General features: G+C 36.0%; 1 pseudogene; it reads right to left on the minus strand.

Annotated features, from left to right (window-relative positions):
- LOC139179053 (putative olfactory receptor 4A4) lies at nucleotides 1-19,588 on the minus strand (annotated as a pseudogene).
- Nucleotides 19,589-19,807: the final 219 nt, after the last annotated feature.

The following is a 19,807-nucleotide window of genomic DNA, read 5'->3' on the forward strand; positions in this document are numbered from 1 at the left end:
TTAGGAAGTAATACCTTCTTGAGGCCTGAATTTCCTACAAAGGAATAAAAAGTGTCAACTGTTAATCATGAAAGGTTTGTGGCCTGAATTTCTTAGAACAAAACAGAGCAGTCACTATAGCTGTGGCTCAAGTCGTTGGCACTTTTGCCCCAGCAATCGTTTCAAATCATTCTTATTTTTTTCATGATGCTTTCCATCTCTTCAGACACCCAGAACCTGTCACCTGTAAAACATCTGAAGGGAAACACATGATGTATAATTTACTGAGAAAACACTGGGTTCCCTACATGAGACCTGGATTCTCCTGATTTCAGCTGCTTGCAGCTCTGCCATGTCATCTCGGTATTCCTTGATTTCAAGTTCTCCTTTGTGTGTGTGAGGTTACAAATTGTAATTCTCAGATGTATCCCAAAAGCTGAGAGGTGTCCCACAGGGGTTAGAGCTATTCTCTTTTCCATGAGAATTTACATTTGAATTCTTAGATCTAACTGTGGAAAGAACGACACATCAATAAATCTATCACAAGCAGGCAGTTTAGGGAAATGGACATAAGTCCTTGGCAACACACTGTCCCTTTTACCTACTGGGTTGCACATGCTATTCAAGTGTGTTTACTCACTGTACCTACAACAGTGCCTCGCAGGATGTCTGCAGTGTCTGAAACCTGTTAGATGATGAGTAAATGCTTTCCGAGTTGCCGTTCTTCATGGGTAAGAGTATGTTTTCTTCACCAGACTATAAACCCAGAGGAATTCAAGTTTTCTTGTCCTCCAGCTCTGTTTATCATTACTCTTTATGAAAAACATAAAAAAGCCTTTGAAAGGAAGCTGCATTTCATTTTAATAATGTCTGACACACTTTATGGGGTATGAAAATATTAATTGCCTCTAGGAAAGAGTTTATTACTGGGCCATTTTACTTTCAGGATAATTACAATATTTATTAATTAATATTTTAATTTTTAAAAATCCTGTTCCACATACATACAATTTAACATTGTTACATTCAGTAAATTTACAGCTTCAGTAGAGGTATAAAAACTGTGACATAGGTGTGCAGTAAAATAAGATCTATCAAGCAAAGAAAATAATTGTTTTCAAAGTTTTAAAAATAGAGATTTGATGTGAAAAATAGAAAGAAAGACTCTGCTGGATGAGATAAAATACTATGCATATATACTCAAACACATATAAAATCTGTTAGTGTAAGTAATTATTAATATTACAAGTTCATTCATTCAACAAATATTTACTGGATATGACTATGTGTAGTAATGTATATGTGTTCACATAGAGTCATAAAAAGCGTGCCTGTTAAATGTCTTTATAACCCCTTCCCTGACATTTCATCACCAAACAGCAGCAAGACATCTATCCTTGATACGAATCACCTTCCCACTCCATTAAGTTTCTGCTACAGGCATTCCCCTGCCTTCTTCTCCCATCTTCCCACAGCATCCATCATCAATCATTCTTGGTTACAGGATACTGCATTACTAATACGATGAGGACCGGTGAGACATAAATTTTCCAAAGAAAAGAGAAAACATAAACATCATAATAATATAAAAAAAACTATTCCTTTTTCCAAGATGAAAATTCTATACATATGCAAAAACAAAATACAGCAGCTTCATTGCATTTCCTTATTCTGAGGTGGAGTTTCTCAGCAGATCATAAAAAGTATAGTGAATAGAAAGTAAGAATTAGACATAATTAATAAAAGTTATTCAGACATAACTGTGAAAAAATAGAAATTACTTTGTCTTGTTTTTCTTTGACTCCAAAATACTCCTCCTAGAAATAATCTAATAGAAAATATTTTTAAAACAGACCCGTGGTGGATTCATTTTGATGTTTGGCAGAACTAATACAATTATGTAAAGTTTGAGAATAGAATAAAATTAATTAAAAAAAAAATAAGTGTTCAAATATGTCCAGCACAGTTATTAACAGCTGTGGAAAATTTAGAAACCACACAGAATGCTCAATATTGGGGAAGTGTATAACTAAAATATATTGCATATTTTTGAATAATGTGTAGTTTTAACAGAGATGTTAAATAAATATCAGTAAGAAAAAGTCTGCAATATTTTTACTTCTAAATTGATAGCACTGTAGTTGAACCTATTTTTCTTGATTCTTGACATGCTTAAAAGAGATTTAAATCTTAGACTGTTGGGGGTGAGAGGTGATTATATGATTTGTAAAATCATTTAAACCTGATATTCTATGACTATATGATTTCCTGGAGCGGGGCGGGTGGAGGGGAGAATCTCATCCATGAACTTGTCTGACATAGGTCTACAGCCAGGGCCCTAGGCAGCTGTTAGTGCACCAAGAAAGAAGTAAATTTCAATATTAAAAGCATCAACTAATTCAGATACAGTAAGTGTTTTTTTGAGATATAAACAGTACCTGTGGACAAGGCCTTTCTCTTGAGCCTTAAAAGTGTTACCACATATCCTGTTTGGCAGCAAAGTCTATGAAGTTACTTACCTCTGGATAATATTAATTAATTAATATTAATTAGCCACAGGTAAGTAAGGAATATTTCACCATAATTACGAGGTCTTGCCAACAAACCAATTATCTCAAGTAAGGTAACTGAATATCAGAGAACTTTCATAGTGTACATCTTTGTGAACTTCATCCTGATGTCTACATGAGAACAAAACATGATGAGAGGAAAAAAAAAAAAAAAAAACAGTTGGCCATATATGAACTTAGGTATTTGATAGTAGATGAGCTTAAATATGGTGTCTGAATATTTAATATTATATATATAAACTGTTAGTTGTGTAACTATTTGTTTTTATTTTTCATTATGATATTTTATTTTTTAATTGATCTACCATTCATGTCCATGAAAATAATTGTTCAAAAAGGAGTTTCTTGGATCTATACCATAAAAGTCTGTTCCCAGAATATAAATCCAAGGACCAAATAGTTCAAAATACTGAAAAGACAGCAACACAGATTCTCAAACTTGAAAAGTAAAACAGAATGAAAACAGGAGGGACTATATATGGATCATATCACTGTTGATCAGAAACTAGTTGAGGTGTGCTTTGACCTTTGATAGACTCAGGGACTAATTTCACAAAAACCAGGTACCTGCCAAAGTGTTCTCTTGGCAGCTTTATGCACTTGGATAGTGCAAGAACATGTTCTCAAAACAACAAAGCGCCCAAGAGCAGAGTTTATATGTCTCGTTGTTCAGTCAATAAGTCATGTCTCACTCTTTGTGACCCCATGAACTGCAGCACACCGGGCTTCCCTATCCTTCAATATCTCCTAGAGGTTGCTCTAACTCATGTGCATTGCTTGAGTGATACCATCCAATCATTTCATCCTGTCACCCAAAGGCAACATGTCTTAATCCAGTCCTAAGACACTTTTATACCAGGAGGGTATTTCTTATGTTATCTATCAGAAATAGAAAAGTTTGGGGAAATGAGATAATTTTAGTTCTAATAGAAGTATAAACAAATATAAGAATATTTATAACAAATTATTGACATGGGAAGAATCACAGAACTTGGAAACAGCTTCCAAATCACCTAAGTAAATTACTTTTAGAAATTTAAAGGTTATAGAATAAAATGATGGCATAGTGAGAATTAAAACCCACATCTCCTGATCCTAAAGCTAGTGTCCTAGATTTCTTTCTGATTAAAAGATCTAAAGCACTTTTTTTATTTCTTCCACTTAGATATAAAAGAAACTTTATTTAATGTGTGTCAGGTATGTGGAGGCATTAATATTGCTAAGTACATGAGATGAATCCAATTAGAATTGAGAAAAGGATGAAGGCATATTTTAGGACTTAGTATCTATGCTGTAAGTTGAGTTCTAACAGGAAACATGTAATTCTAGAGCCTTAAATAGATGTTTATATTATAGTATCTGATCCCCAAGTCTGATATAGAGCAATTGTGAAGATAAAGATAACTTTTAATTAACCATTTAAGTCAAGAACTTACAGAGAATCAGATTAGCATTCATTATATAAAGCAAAATCATCTGTTTCCAAAATGTTAAACATTCATTGTGCTAAAAAAAAAAAAAAAAAAAAACATGTACCCAGACATTTTAATATAATGCAGGCCGACTTCGGGGCCTTATGTGATGCAAATGACTTAACTATGTATTTCAATTATTGAAGGAGGCCAAGTGATCCAGAGACTGGGGTTGAACAATTTAATTTTTCAGTTCAAAATGTGATCAGAATATATAAAATCAACCATATGGCAAAATCATAGTATATGTTAACAAATTTCATTTTTCACAGATTTGAAAATGCAGCTATGATCATGTCTGTGAAAATTTACATTATTTTTTTATCAGATTCCACTATAGAATCTTAACATACTATGATTACATCTATAAGAGACTGAAGCTACGCAATTCTCTTGGTGTTTAAGATCTATAAACTATTCCACTATGATAAGGATTAGTTCATATAGCTGTTTCAGGAATAAGTAGTTTAAGTAACCCAGAGAAAATTATTTTTTAATGGTAACCACTGATATTGAAAATATTCTTTGATTCTCTAAAAAAAAAGGGTATCATGTCCTACATGACCTCTTCCAACTAAGGTCACATTTTTACTCAAAAATTTCCTCATGGCATTTTTCCTTTCTGCATTTCTCAGGGTGTAGATTAAGAGGTTCAACATGGGAGTTACGAAAGTTAAAACCACAGTCGTTTTTTGAAAGTTGAGTATTAAGCCATCTTCTTCACTCTCCTCTTTCATTTTCCTCAAGAGTCTCTTTAGTTCCTTTTGCTTTCTGCCATAAGGGTGGTGTCATCTGCATATCTGAGGTTATTGATATTTCTCCCTGCAATCTTGATTTCAGCTTGTTCTTCATCCAGCCCAGCATTTTGCATGATGTACTCTGCATATAAGTTAAATAAGTAGGGTGATATTTAATGGAATATTTTAGATTTTTAAGTAAGAAACAGAAAATATAATGGCTAATCAGATGAGATGAGATCAGATCAGTCGCTCAGTCGTGTCTGACTCTTTGCGACCCCATGAATCGCCACAGGCCAGGCCTCCCTGTCCATCACCAACTCCCGGAGTTCACTGAGACTCACATCCATCGAGTCAGTGATGCCATCCAGCCATCTCATCCTCTGTCGTCCCCTTCTCCTCCTGTCCCCAATCCTTCCCAGTATCAGAGTCTTTTCCAATGAGTCAACTCTTTGTACAAGGTGGCCAAAATATTGGAGTTTCAGCTTTAGCATTATTCCTTCCAAAGAAATCCCAGGGCTGATCTCCTTCAGAATGGACTGGTTGGATCTCCTTGCAATCCAAGGGACTTTCAAGAGTCTTCTCCAACACCACAGTTCAAAAGCATTAATTCTTTGGTGCTCAGCCTTCTTCACAGTTCAACTCTCACATCCTTACATGATCACAGGAAAAACCATAGCCTTGACTAGACGAACCTTTGTTGGCCAAGTAATGTCTCTGCTTTTGAATATGCTATCTAGGTTGGTCATAACTTTCCTTCCAAGGAGTAAGCGTCTTTTAATTTCATGGCTGCAGTCACCATCTGCAGTGATTTTGGAGCCCAGAAAAATAAAGTCTGACAGTGTTTCCACTGTATCCCCATCTATTTCCCATGATGTGATGGGACCAGATGGGATCTTCGAATAGTAAATATTAAAAATAGAAACCATGTAAAAAGGAATGTGTAGAAAAAAACTCCTTTACACACCAAATCAAATTCTCCCAGTTGTTCCAGACGCAGTCACTCTGTTCCTAGAATTCTTCAAGCAAAAACTTTTGAAAAAATAAATATATGTGCATATATGGATTTGTGATCATGTCTCTCTGTATACTTGTTGCATTTCATTAGTCCTTCTCCTCAAAATCTTTACATATCAGGCTAAATAGACCTAACTCATTCTGTTTCCCTATACTGTTTAAGTGTTATATAAATATACATTAAAACTAATGTATCTAGTTCTCTTCATATTTTTGTATTTTTTTCCCTATGATAAGCAATTCTACAATAAGTCTTTATGAAATTTTCTAAATGTGAAATCTTAGAAGTGGAATTGTTGAGTCAACCAGTATATATATTTAAAATATTGATGTTCATATTTATTGCCAAAATGACATATATGACCTTCAAATTCACTACTCCGCTAATTCTGGAATGTGTATATTTGATCACATTGTTAACAATCAGTAATTGATAAGCATTGCTGGTATATGACAGTCTTAAAAATGCTATTGTGTTTCATTTTTATGCTTTAAATACAAATACATAGATTTAAATTTTGGCATTTCTTCACATCTTAAAATCATGGAAATTCCTTTTTGTGATTTGCTTGTGAATGGATTTCACATGTTTTATTTGACTGCTGATCTTTTTCCATACTGTTCTTATGATTTAATTAAATACCAAGGAAATTATCCCATTTACCATGTGTGTTGCATTATTATTTTTTCAGTTTATGCTTTGTTTGATTTGATTTATATCCATAGGATGCAGAATATCCTAGGTCATGTGGAATTATATTGACATTTGTGTATTTAAATCTGTCAATATTTTAATTTCTTTTACGATTTGCTAAGAAAGAATTTCCCTATTACAATTTTAGCAAAATGTTCTCCCATATTTGTAGACTTTTAATTTTTAAGTCTTTAAAAATATATTTTATATGTAAATTTTGACCCATCTTCACTTTGGTATAAGATATTAAGTAGGGATTAAATTTTAATTGTTTTTGAAAATGGCCATTTTTATGGATGTATTATATACATATAAATGTATAGTATATAATATATATGTAGATGTATAATAGATAATCAATGTATAATAGATAATATAGATGTATATTTTCCCTCATTACTTGATATTCAAACTTTGTATTTTACAATATGCTATGTGTTTGGATAAAAAGACAGGGCTCTACTGACTTCTAGTGATCTTTCTCTCTCTCTTTTTTATTAATTGAAGGATAATGGCTTTGCAGAATTTTGTTGTTTTCTGTCAAACCTCAACCTGAATCAGCCATAGGTATACATATATCCCCTCCCTTGTGAACCTCCCTCCCATCTCCTGCCCCATCCCACCCCTCTAGGTTGATACAGAGCCCCTATTTGAGTTTCCTGAGTCATACAGCAAATTCCCATTGGCTATCTATTTTACATATGGTAATGTAAGTTTCCATGTTACTCTTTCCATACATCTCACCCTCTCCTCCCCTCTCCCCATGTCCATAAGTCTATTCTCTATATCTGTTTCTCCACTGCTGCCCTGAAAATAAATTCTTCAATACCATTTTTCTAGATTCCATATATATGCATTAGAATATGATATGTATCTTTCTCTTTCTGACTCACTTCACTGTGTATGATAGGTTCTAGGTTCATCAGCCTCACTAGAGCTGACTCAAAGTTGTTCCTTTTGATGGCTGAGTATTATCCCATTGTGTATATGTACCTGACTTTTTTATCCATTCATCTGTCAATGGACATCTGTTGATGACATTGCCTCCAGGTTCTAGCTATGGTAAATTGTGCTGCAATGAACAGCGTCCTATGGTGGCTTCGGTCTAGTTTTTTAAAGAATCTCCATACTGTCTTTCCTAATGGCTGTATCAATTTACATTCCCACCAACAGTGCAGGAGTGCTCCATTTTCTCCACACCCTCTCCAGCATTTATTGTTTGTAGACTTTTTGATGACGGCCATTCTGACTGGTGTGAGGTGATATCTCATTGTAGTTTTGATTTGCATTTCTCTAATAATGAGCAATGATGAGTGTCTTTTCATGTGTTTGTTAGCCATCTATATGTCTTCTTTGGAGAAATGTCTGTTTAGGTCTTTTTCCCATATTTTCATTGGGTTGTTTGTTTTTCTGGCATTGAGGTGTATGATCTGCTTGTATAGTTTGGAATTAATCCTTCATCAGTTGTTTCATTTGCAATTATTTTGTCCCATTCTGAGGGTAGTCTTTTCACCTTGCTTATAGTTTCCTTTACTGTGCCAAAACTTTTAAGTTTAATCAGGTCCCACTTGTTTACTTTTGCTTTTATTTCCATCACTCTTAGGGGTGGGTCATAGAGGATCTTGCTTTGACTTATGTCATTGAGTGTTCTGCCTATGTTTTCCTCTAAGAGTTGTATAGTTTCTGATCTTACATTTAGGTCTTTAATCCACTTTGAGTTCATATTTGTGTATGGTGTTAGGAAGTGTTCTAATTTCATTATTTTACATGTAGCTGTCCAGTTTTCCTGGCACCATTTATTGAAGAGGTTGTCTTTGCCCCATTGTATATTCTTGCCTCCTTTGTCAAACATAAGGTACCCATAGGAACATGGGTTTATTTCTATTTTGTTCCATTGGTCTATATTTCTGTTTTTATGCCAGTATCATACTGTCTTGATGACTGTTGAGTTAAGTTCACTTCAGTTGCTCAGTCGTGTCTGACTCTTTGTGACCCCATGAACCACAGCACGCCAGGCCTCCCTGTCCATCACCAACTCCTGGAGTTTCCCCAAACTCATGTCCATTGAGTCAGTGATGCCATCCAACCATCTCATCGTCTGTCATCCCCTTCTTCTCCTGCCTTTAATCTTTCCCAACATCAGGGTCTTTTAAATTGAGTCAGCTCTTCACATCAGGTGGCCAAGGTGTTGGAGTTTCAGCTTCAGCATCAGTCCTTCCAATGAATATTCAGTACTTATTTCCTTTAGGACTGACTGGATGGGTATCCTTGCAGTCCAAGGGACTCTCAAGAGTCTTTTCCAACACCACAGTTCGAAAGTATCAATTCCTCCATGCTCAGCTTTCTTTACAGTCCAACTCTCACATCCATACATGACTACTGGAAAAATTATAGCTTTGACTAGATGTACCTTTTTGGCAAACAAATGTTTCTGGTTTTTAATATGCTGTCTATGTTGGTCATAGCTTTTCTTCTAAGGAGCAAGCATCTCTTAATAATCATGGCTGCAGTCACCATCTGCAGTGATTTTGGAGCCCAAGAGAATAAAGTCTATTACTGTTTCTTTTGTTTCCCCATCTATTTGCCATGAACTGATGGGACTGAATGCCATGATTGGCCTGGCATACAGAAATATACAGGGAACAAAGAGTAAAATGATTACCATCATAGGAGATGCACAGGTGTAGAATTCTATACTTTATACTTTATCGATATTGTATTTTATTAAAATAAATATATCTGCTTCAAACATTTGTGATATTCTTCAAACTTCTTAATATAATCAATGGAATAAATAAATCTTTGAAGAATTCTCAGAACATTTAAATCCATGATAACTATTCCACAATGATATATTAGATAAGATAAATTAAGTAGGTCTACACAATGACAAATTCAACAACATAAGGGGGAAAAACAAAACATCTATGTGGTATACAAAGTGTAAAATACTGAGAAACATTTTCATTCAGCAATATATTCGAAATTATGGACTGAAATTTCAGTTTCTGAAATTTTGGTACATATCCTTTTGAAACGTATGATCACAATTCATGCCTAAATATCTTTCTATTTAACTGTCTATATAGTAAAACCTGGGGCTTCCCTTGTAGCTCAGTCAGTAAAAAATCTGCCTGCAATGCAGGAGGTCTGGGTTTGATCCCTGGGTTGGGAAAATCTCTTGGATAAGGGATTGGCAACCCACTCCAGTGTCCTTGCCGGGGAAATCCCATGGACAGAGGAGCCTGGTGGGCTGCCATCCACAGGATCACAAAGAGTTGGTTGCAACTGAGAAACTAACACTGTCACTGTCATAGTAAAACCTGCTTCCCATATGAGGTAAAGTGACAATTAAAATGATGCAGCAACAATTTCGAGGTTCAAAAAATGCCTAACCAGTTCATTAGGTTAAAAAGAGAAAAATTTTAAAGAAATATCACATTTTCCAAATCAGTTTATTTATAACAAAAGTGTTACTTCTAAACCCTGAGTATGGCTGAACAGACTTTGGAAACAAATACACACACACACCAAAAAAACTATCAGAGATGTCATATTGCTTAACTTGTATATAGTTTTATAACTTTTGTTTTGTTTTATAAATATAAAATTTGTTTTACAAATATTGTGACCCTGAATGCCTGCAATGTACTTTTTGAGAGTTCAGGTTTTAAACTCTGGTTTGGTACATATCCTTTTGAAACGTATGATCACAATTCATGCCTAAATATCTTTCTGTACTTACAAACTTTGTGACCTGTGTAAATCATTCAATGTAATCTCTGTATTGAAACATTATAGAATCTAACACACTATGGTTTAAATAGAATAATATAAATGAAGATTTTCAAAATTGTCAAAAATTGTATAGCAAATCATAGGCATGAAATAAGTTCAAAATATGTTTTATTATTCTTTTGTTTCCCCTTTTATATTTAGTTTCACATCTCTATAATTAGTTTTACCTGAGTTTTCTCAAAATCTACTCTTTTATATAACTATCTAAAGATGCTTTCCTGAAGGATGGAGAGATTGACTGGGTCATTATCATATGCAATTTTGGAAGATGTTCAGTTTTACTACTCACATGATTGTGTGGAAATTCCCTTTTGTGTCTTTCTCCATATCTTACTCTCTTCTTGGAAATGTATCAATAAATTTAAATTTAATCCAAGGGATCTTCTTTCCATAAATTATGAGGTCAACTGACTGCATAATGTCATGTGTCTTGTTTCATTCACAACATTCATAAGACCCTAAAAATGAGAAAATATCCAGTTCATTAACCCCTTGAAGATATAGATGCTGACATTTTCTCTAAGACTTTAGCAGATCTTGTATATAAAACAATTCATAAATAGTATTTCCACAGACACTAAAATTCACTCTCCAGCTAGGTATAAATACAAATTGATGAGTCTAACAAGTAACTAAATGTCTCTGAATGTAAGTTTTTGCATTTCAAGTTTTGAGTTCCCTTTTGTAATAACGGAGAAGGCAATGACACCCTACTCCAGTACTCTTGCCTGGAGAATCCCATGGATGGAGGAGCATGGTGGGCTGCAGTCCATGGGGTCACGAAGAGTCGGACACTTCACTTCACTTTGTAACAAGAGGCTATTGATTTACATATAAAAATGTTATTTGAGGTTTATACACAGAGGAATATGAAGCAGAGACTTTAATATTTATATACCAGTGTTCATAGAAACATTTTTCACAATAGACAAAAGGTGGTGACAACTCTAATGGTCATCAATTAGTGAATGTGCAAACAAATTGTGGTATATACAGACAATGGAATCATACAGCTTTAAATGGGAAGGAAATTCTGATACATGCTATCAGATGAATCTGGAAGAAATTAACAGTAACAGATGAAGAAATTAAAGTATCAGATAAATCTTGAAGAAATTATGCTAAGCACAATAAGCCAGACACAGAAACACTTATATTTTATGATCTCCCCTTTATGCTGCTACTGCTGCTGTTAAGTCACTTCAGTCATGTCCGACTCTGTGCAACCCCATAGACGGAAGCCCACCAGGCTCCCCCATCCTTGGGATTCTCCAGGCAAGAACACTGGAGTGGGTTGCCATTTCCTTCTCCAATGCATGAAAGTGAAAAGTGAAAGGGAAGTCACTCAGTCGTGTACGACTCTTTGCGACCCCATGGACTACAGCCTACCAGACTCCCCCATATATGGGATTTTCCAGGCAAGAGTACTGGAGTGGGGTGCCATTTCCTTCTCTGCCCCTTTATAAGGTACCTAGCATAGTCAAATTCAATGAGATGGAAAGTACAACAGTACAACAGGGACTGGAGGGATGAGGAGACAGGGAGTTACTTTTTTACACATAGTTTCAGTTTGAGATGATGAAAAAACTCTGTTAGATGAAGAATGTTCTTTTATATTTTCCCACAACTAAAAAAAAATATTATGGAAAGGAGTTAAATATCTACACAGAACAATAACATTAAAAATACCGTGTACAAGGTACCAGTTTGTAAAGAACTATCATAATCTTTGGGTTTCCCTGAGAGCTCAGAACCTGCAATACAGGAGACCCTGGTTCAATTCCTGGATTGGGAAGATCTGCTGGAGAAGGAATAGACTATCCAGTCCAGTATTCTTTGGTTTCCTTTGTGGCTCAGCTGGTAAAGAATCTGCCTGCAATGTGGGAGATCTGGGTTCAAGTCCCTCAGTTGGAAAGATGCCCTGGAGAAGGGAAAGGCTATCACGATCTTCAGAAGAAGGCTATATCTTCAATATATGAAGATGGAAAATAAATAATTGTTTGATTTTCTAAATTATATGAAACATTGTAAAAAACTATTGTGCAGACCATATGCATGTCCTGTTATATTTTGTTATGTTATATTTAGACTCTATTTCAGTTTGAATTTAAACAATCAATACAAAATATTGGCGAACATTATTGTCATTGGACTTATTCCAATAGTACTTTGTAAAATGGAGTAAATGTACATACTATATTATTCCTGGAACTTTTAGCATAAAATACTTAATGTCAAATGATAAATCAAACAGCTCCTTAAGAAATATACATGATTAATTTCAAATAACTCTATTTTGCCCTCTTTTCATAGCAAGGAAGGTTTTTATGAATGTGTTACCTGGATTTTCTATTTCTTCTTTTGTCTCTCGTTCCAAATTCAGGCTTCTCCAATTTTATCTTTGGTTCTTGAAAATGGGTGGTTAGTTTGAGGAAGATGAGGCAGGAATGAGTGCAGAGAAAAGATCAGGACACACTTAGTGCCTGCAACTGAAAGTGCTTTGTTATATAGGATACATCTCTCTGCTGGCACAAGACATGAACATCTTGTTCAACTTTGATAACGTTTTTACACTCTGGATTGTAGAATTGCTCAGAACTGGCTTCAAAATTATACAGTTGATGTCACTGAATTTGAAAGCTGTCATTGAAAATATATCAGGAACAAATTTAAAACTTCATGAACAAAGTAATTGAATAATTGTAATAATGTTTTAGTCAAAACTGTAGAGCACTGGATTATTACATAAATTGACTTTATTTAGGATATTTTAAAACACTTATTTGACCATTTTAATATGGTTCATGGCTAGTGAACTAACAGATTTTATTTTACATCCTGATGGTGACATTAATACCCAAGGAGAAATCTCCCAGATAAGGGAAGATATGAATGGGCACTTAATCAACAATGAAGAATAAGTCACTTCATTGAGTTATTAAAAACAGTTTGTCCCGAAGGTTTGTTCAAGTTTAAATTCACTGAGGAATCATGCTCTAGAGGACTGAGAGAGTTTTTCAGTGCATGGTATATTTTCAGAGGCTTCTCCTGGCCAATCATTTTAGGGGAATTAAATGAAAAGAGAGCCTTCTAATAGCAAAGAATAAGCCTCTTATTTGGGCTTCCTAGGTGGCGCTAGTGGTAAAGAACCCACCTGCCAATTCAGGACATGTAGGAGATGATGATTTCATCCTTGGGTTGGGAATATCTTCTGGAGGAGGGCGTGGCAAACCACTCCAGTATTTTTGACTGGGGAATCTCATGGACAGGGGAGCCTGGCAGGCTAAAGTCCATAGGGTCGCAAAGAGCTGGACAAGACTGAAGTGACTTAACATGCATGCAGTATGGTTGCTTAAACAAGAATCCTTTATTTTAAGTTAATCAGTGTATATTTGAAACTCTCAAGTCTAAGATGGCACTGGAATAAAGTAAAAGTCTGTCTTTGTGTATGACAGATGTATTTAATAAGATTCTCACTAATCAATTGACTAAAGGTACCATTTAACTTAGATAACATCCACATGCAAAATTTCAAATCAAACATTGTCCAAAAGAAAATAATCTTTCTTAAAAAGGAATGCAGTGACATTGAAACATGTGGAATATCATGTAAGAAACGAGTTGCCAGTCCAGGTTCGATGCGCAATACTGGATGCTTGGGGCTGGTGTACTGGGACGACCCAGAGGGATGGTGTGGGGAGGGAGGAGGGAGGAGGGTTCAGGATGGGGAACACATGTATGCCTGTGGCGGATTCATTTTGATATTTGGCAAAACTAATACAATTATGTAAAGTTTAAAAATAAAATAAAATTAAAAAAAAAAAAGGAATGCAGAAATAGGTAACTAGAACTTACAATTTGAAAGACACTATTATAAATTACTATAATAAAGTATAGAAACCAAACACAGGAGTCTTTAATATAGCTATGGCAAGTCCTTAAATCTGAATCTCTCTACACATGGTCTATTAAAACAAACAGTGCAGCTGAATACGCAATAAGATCACATATAACTAACACTTTATCATAACTGAGACACTGAGAATAAACAAATTGAAAACTGATTCTAAATAAGTAAATAAGCATCAAATTCAAGAAGAGAAATCTGGAGTTTATGGTCCAAGCTTGAGAGGAGAGTGAGAGAACTTGCAGAGAGTACTGAGAAGAAAAGAGGGAAGTAGCAATCCCAAGATACCGCATAGCCATGATCATTTAAAAGAGTTGATCACACTAATTTTTTAAAACTTTTTATTTTGTATTTGGCTCAGATATGCATATGACACCACCCTTATGGCAGAAAGTGAATAGGAACTAAAAAGCCTCTTGATGAAGGTGAAAGAGGAGAGTGAAAAATTTGGCTTAAAACTCAACATTCAGAAAACGAAGATCATGGCATCCAATCTCATCACTTCATGGGAAATAGATGGGGAAACAGTGGAAACAGTGTCAGACTTTATTTTGGGGGCTCCAAAATCACTGCAGATGGTGACTGCAGCCATGAAATTAAAAGACGCTTACTCCTTGGAAGGAAAGTTATGACCAATCTAGATACCATATTCAGAAGCAGAGACATTACTTTGCCAACAAAGGTCCGTCTAGTCAAGGCTGTGGTTTTTCCAGTGGTTATGTATGGATGTGAGAGTTGGACTGTGAAGAAAGCTGAGTGTCAAAAAATTGATGCTCTTGAACTGTGGTGTTGGAGATGACTCTTGAGAGTCCCTTGGACTGCAAGGAGATCCAACCAGTCCATTCTAAAGGAGATCAGCCCTGGGATTTCTTTGGAAGGAATGATGCTAAAGCTGAAACTCCAGTACTTTGGCCACCTCATGCGAAGAGTTGACTCATTGGAAAAGACTCTGATGCTGGAAGGGGTTGGGGGCAGGAGGAGAAGGGGACAACAGAGGATGAGATGGCTGGATGGCATCACCGACTCGATGGATGTGAGTGTGAGTGAACTCCGGGAGTTGGTGATGGACAGGGAGGCCTGGAGTGCTGAGATTCATGGGGTCACAAAGAGCTGGACACAACTGAGTGACTGAACTGAACAGAACTGAACTGATGGTAGCTCAATTTTTGGTTTTATAAGGAATCTCCATACTGTTCTTCATAGTGGCTGTAACCAATTTACATTCCCACCAATAATATAGGAGTGTTTCTTTTTCTCCACACCTTCTCCAGCACTTAATGTTTGTGGTTTTTTTTGATGATAGCCATTTTGACTGGTGTGAGGTAATAGCTCATTATAGTTTTGATTTGCATTTCTCTAATAATTGACAAGATTGAACATGTTTTCATATGCCTCTTGGCCATCTAGTGTACAATAGCCAAGAAATGGAAGCAACCTAAATGTCCAATGACAGAGGAATGGATAAAGATGATGTGGTACATATATACAAAGGAATATTACTCAGTCATTAAAAAGAATGAAATAATCCACTTGCAGCAACATGAATCGACTAAGAGATTGTCATACTGAGTCAAGTAAGTCAGACAGAGAAGGAGAAATACCATATGGCATCTCTTGTAAGTGGAATAGACAAAGAAATGATGCAAATGAACTTGCAAAACAGAAAAAGACTCTCAGACTTACAGAACAAACTTATGGATGCCAGGGGAAAGGATGTAGGGGAGGGATAGTTAGGGAGTTTGGGATGGATGTGTACAAACTTCTATAATTTAAATGGATAACCAACACAGATCTGTATAGCGCATGGAACTCTGTTTAATGCTATGTTGCAGCCTGGATGGGAGGGGAGTTTGGGGAAGAATGGATACATGTATATGTATGACTGAATCCCTTCGCTGTTCACCTAAAACTGTTACAACATTGTTAACTGGCTATCAGTTCAGTTCAGTTCAGTTCAGTCGTTCAGGCGTGTTCTACTCTTTGCGACCTCATGAATCATAGCACGCCAGGCCTCCCTGTCTATCACCAACTCCCAGAGTTCACTCAGACTCACGTCCATCGAGTCAGTGATGCCATCCAGCCATCTCATCCTCTGTTGTCCCCTTCTCCTCCTGCCCCCAATCCCTCCCAGCATCAGAGTTTTTTCCAACTCTTCGCATGAGGTGGCCAAAGTACTGGAGTTTCAGCTTTAGCATCATTCCTTCCAAAGAAATCCCAGGGCTGATCTCCTTTAGAATGGACTGGTTGGATCTCCTTGCAGTCCAAGGGACTTTCAAGAGTCATCTCCAACACCACAGTTCAAGAGCATCAATTTTTTGACACTCAGCTTTCTTCACAGTCCAACTCTCACATCCATACATAACCACTGGAAAAACCATAGCCTTGACTAGACGGACCTTTGTTGGCAAAGTAATGTCTCTGATTTTCAATATAAGCTACCACATGACACTGCAATTCCACTCCTAAGCATATATCTGAAGAAAATCGTAATTTGAAAGAATACATGCACCCAATGTTCATTGCAGCAGTATTCCCAATAGCCAGAACATGGAAGCAACTAAACTGTTCATCAATAAAGGAACTCATAAAGAAGATGTGATGTATATACATAGTGAAATATTACTAAGCCATAAAATGAACAAAATGTCATTTGTGCAGTATGTATGGGCCTAGTGATTGTCATACTGAGGGAAGTAAGCCAAATAGAGAAAGAAAAATATCATATATCACTTATATGTAGAATCTAAAAAAGACTATAAGTTAACTTATCTACAAAACAGAATTTGAGTTACAGATGTAGACAATAAACTTATGGTTATAGGGAGGGGTATAGTTGGGGAGGGGTAAATTGGAAGATTGGGATTGACACATATACTCTGTGATATATAAAACAGAAATGCAATCTCACATTGCATCACAGCAAAGCAATGGGCCCATAATCCTGAAGTTCACTGAACTTATGTTTCCCTATCACTCAGAAACATGTTCTATTCCATCTGTTTCTTTAGCCCTTTCCACTTTTCTTTTTTTTCTTCTGCTACTGCATATGAAGAACATTGATGGCTCATATTTCAATGTAGATATGAGGTGTGAGTATGTCTGAGTTGAAATTATTTGATGGTAAGGAAGTTAAAGGAAATTGTACATTCCTCATGTTTGGGGCAGGGTTTTACCTCTTGTCCAGTAGTCAAAATGTGAATGATAAGAGCAAAAAGGATTGACCATTAATGATACATTCTACATTTGCTCCTAAAGATGCAATTATAATCTTTGCAAATTATTCTGGGCCCTAGGAATTTGCTGCTTATTAAGTGTATCAGTCAAGCAGACTTTCCATTTAGCTGTTGGTTGGGTCCCACTCATGGGAGCAAACAGGAGATCTGAGAGTGAAAATTAAGATCACCAACATATTAATTCCCCTAGCACTTTCCCTTAAGATGCATGATTTGGAATGATCATACCTTTCTAGTCAAGCCAAGGCTCCTGTCAATGACCCTTATTCTTTAGCTATAGCTATTACCATCCTCTAAAAAAAAAAAAAAAAAAAAAATCCTCCTTTGGCCCCTTCATAGATTGGATAGTAGTGACTTTGCACTGTTGCTAGCAGTAAGTACATCATCATTTTTAAAAGTCTCTTAATCTTGAAAACTTTGTCAATAGCTTTCAGCTGTTTCTTTGAAGACTAATATCTGTTCCTGTCAGGACACTGACATACAGGTGGGGATTATAATATTTAATGTGCACATTTTTATAGAAGAATACCACAAGCATTCCCACTGAAGCTATAAATGAATCCAAATTTCCTTTTTTCACAATTGTTATCTTGGGTTTTCCTGTATCAAGTAATATAATAAGGAGAAACACAAATATCTTTAGCTAAACACAGCATCTTCTCCTGTCTAAATATCCTGAACTGCAAACACATAGACATTGACTTGAGGAATAAAAATTTTCTTAAATACAAATGCATAATGCATCCACAGAAAGTTACTGTGCTGAAATAATAATTTTAACACTTTAAAATTTTAAAAACACTTTTTTTTTGCCTCAGAACTATGTTCTAACTATTAGCCAAAATTACTTTCCCCCATTAATTTGGAAATATATATATTTTCAAGATTAGCTTGTTTTTTACTTCTGAAAATAAAGAATTCTTTCTTCTACAGTGTTATTTTAATAAAAACTGAGAAAATTAAGTTACAAGGTGAACTTTATTTTTTTCTGCTAATGGCAAAAACACCTGTGCCTTTTATTCATCTTAAAGAATTTCTCTATTAGGTTGGTTCTCTATTAGACTGATTCTAATTTTGGGGTGCTTTTGTATAAATGAAAAAAAAAAACCTTCTTGTAGAGTTTGTTGAATTGACTAAATCGTCCATTGTTAGAATTGACTGCCCATTTATTGCTTTAGGATTAGTAACAAATACATCAGTGTGGGTGACACATTCTTATTTTTACCTACAGTTAACTTTTTGTACCAGAGTTTTGCCATATACAGTTAACTTTTTTATACCAGAGTTTATACCAGACTTTTCACCTCTGAATTTCTCAAGGCATATATTAAAGGGTTCAGCATGGGAGTGTCGATGGTACACAGCACAGTTATTGATTTATCAATGCGAAAGTTGTAAACAGGTCTCATATCCATGAAAATACCAGGAATGAAAAAGAGGACCACCACTGTGATGTGGGACTTCAGGTAGATAGGGCTTTGCACCTCCCTTCCTGTCTGTGAGCTCTAAGGGAATTTAAGATGACCACATAGGACACTAGCAGGAGGATAAAGATAACTGTACAGATTGCGCCACCGTTAGCAACCACTCTGAGACCTGCAACGTAAGTGTCAGTACAGACAAGGTCCAACAATGGGTAATGTCACAGATGAAGCAGTCAGTGACACTGGGACCACAGAAGGGGAGTCCGTACACAAAGAGGAGCTGAACCACCAAGGGCACAAGACCTCCCACCCAAGCCACCTCCAGCAGCAGGATACAAACCTGCCACTTCATGATGGTCAGGTAGTGCAATGGCTTACAGATGGCCACATAGTGATCATAGGCCATCATCTCCAGAAGGAAAACCTCAGAACCTCCAAATAAGTGTTCTAGAAAGAGCTGTCCCATGCAAACTGGGAAGGAAATTGTTTTTTTTTTTTTTTTACCACTGATTAAGTCTATAATCAATTTGGGTGAAATGGTAGTGGAATAAACTGTATCCCTGAGTGAAAGATAAGCAAGGAAGTACATGGGGAAGTCCAGAGAGGGGCTGGCAAAAACAGTCACCATAATGAGCAAGTCGCCCACAATTGTCACAAGGTAGATATACAAAAACAAAACAAATAATGCATTTTGCCCCTCAGGATCCCGAGTGAAACCCAGGAGAATAAATTCTGTTACTTTGCTACTATGTTCCATTTAGTCTTCTGTAGGTGGCTCAGTATTAAAGAGTCCACTTATCAATACACTAGACACAGGAGACAGGCTCAATCCCTGGGTTGGGAAGATCCCTGCAGAAGGAAATGACAGCCCACTCCAGTATTCTCGCCCAGAAAATCCTATGGACAGAGGAGCCTAGCTGGCTACAGTCCATGGGTTCACAAAGAATCAGCCACAACTTAGCAAATGTTTCAGAAA

The sequence above is a fragment of the Bos indicus genome, chromosome 23 (genome assembly GCF_029378745.1).
Source record: "Bos indicus isolate NIAB-ARS_2022 breed Sahiwal x Tharparkar chromosome 23, NIAB-ARS_B.indTharparkar_mat_pri_1.0, whole genome shotgun sequence".
NCBI classification, from domain to species: domain Eukaryota; kingdom Metazoa; phylum Chordata; class Mammalia; order Artiodactyla; family Bovidae; genus Bos; species Bos indicus.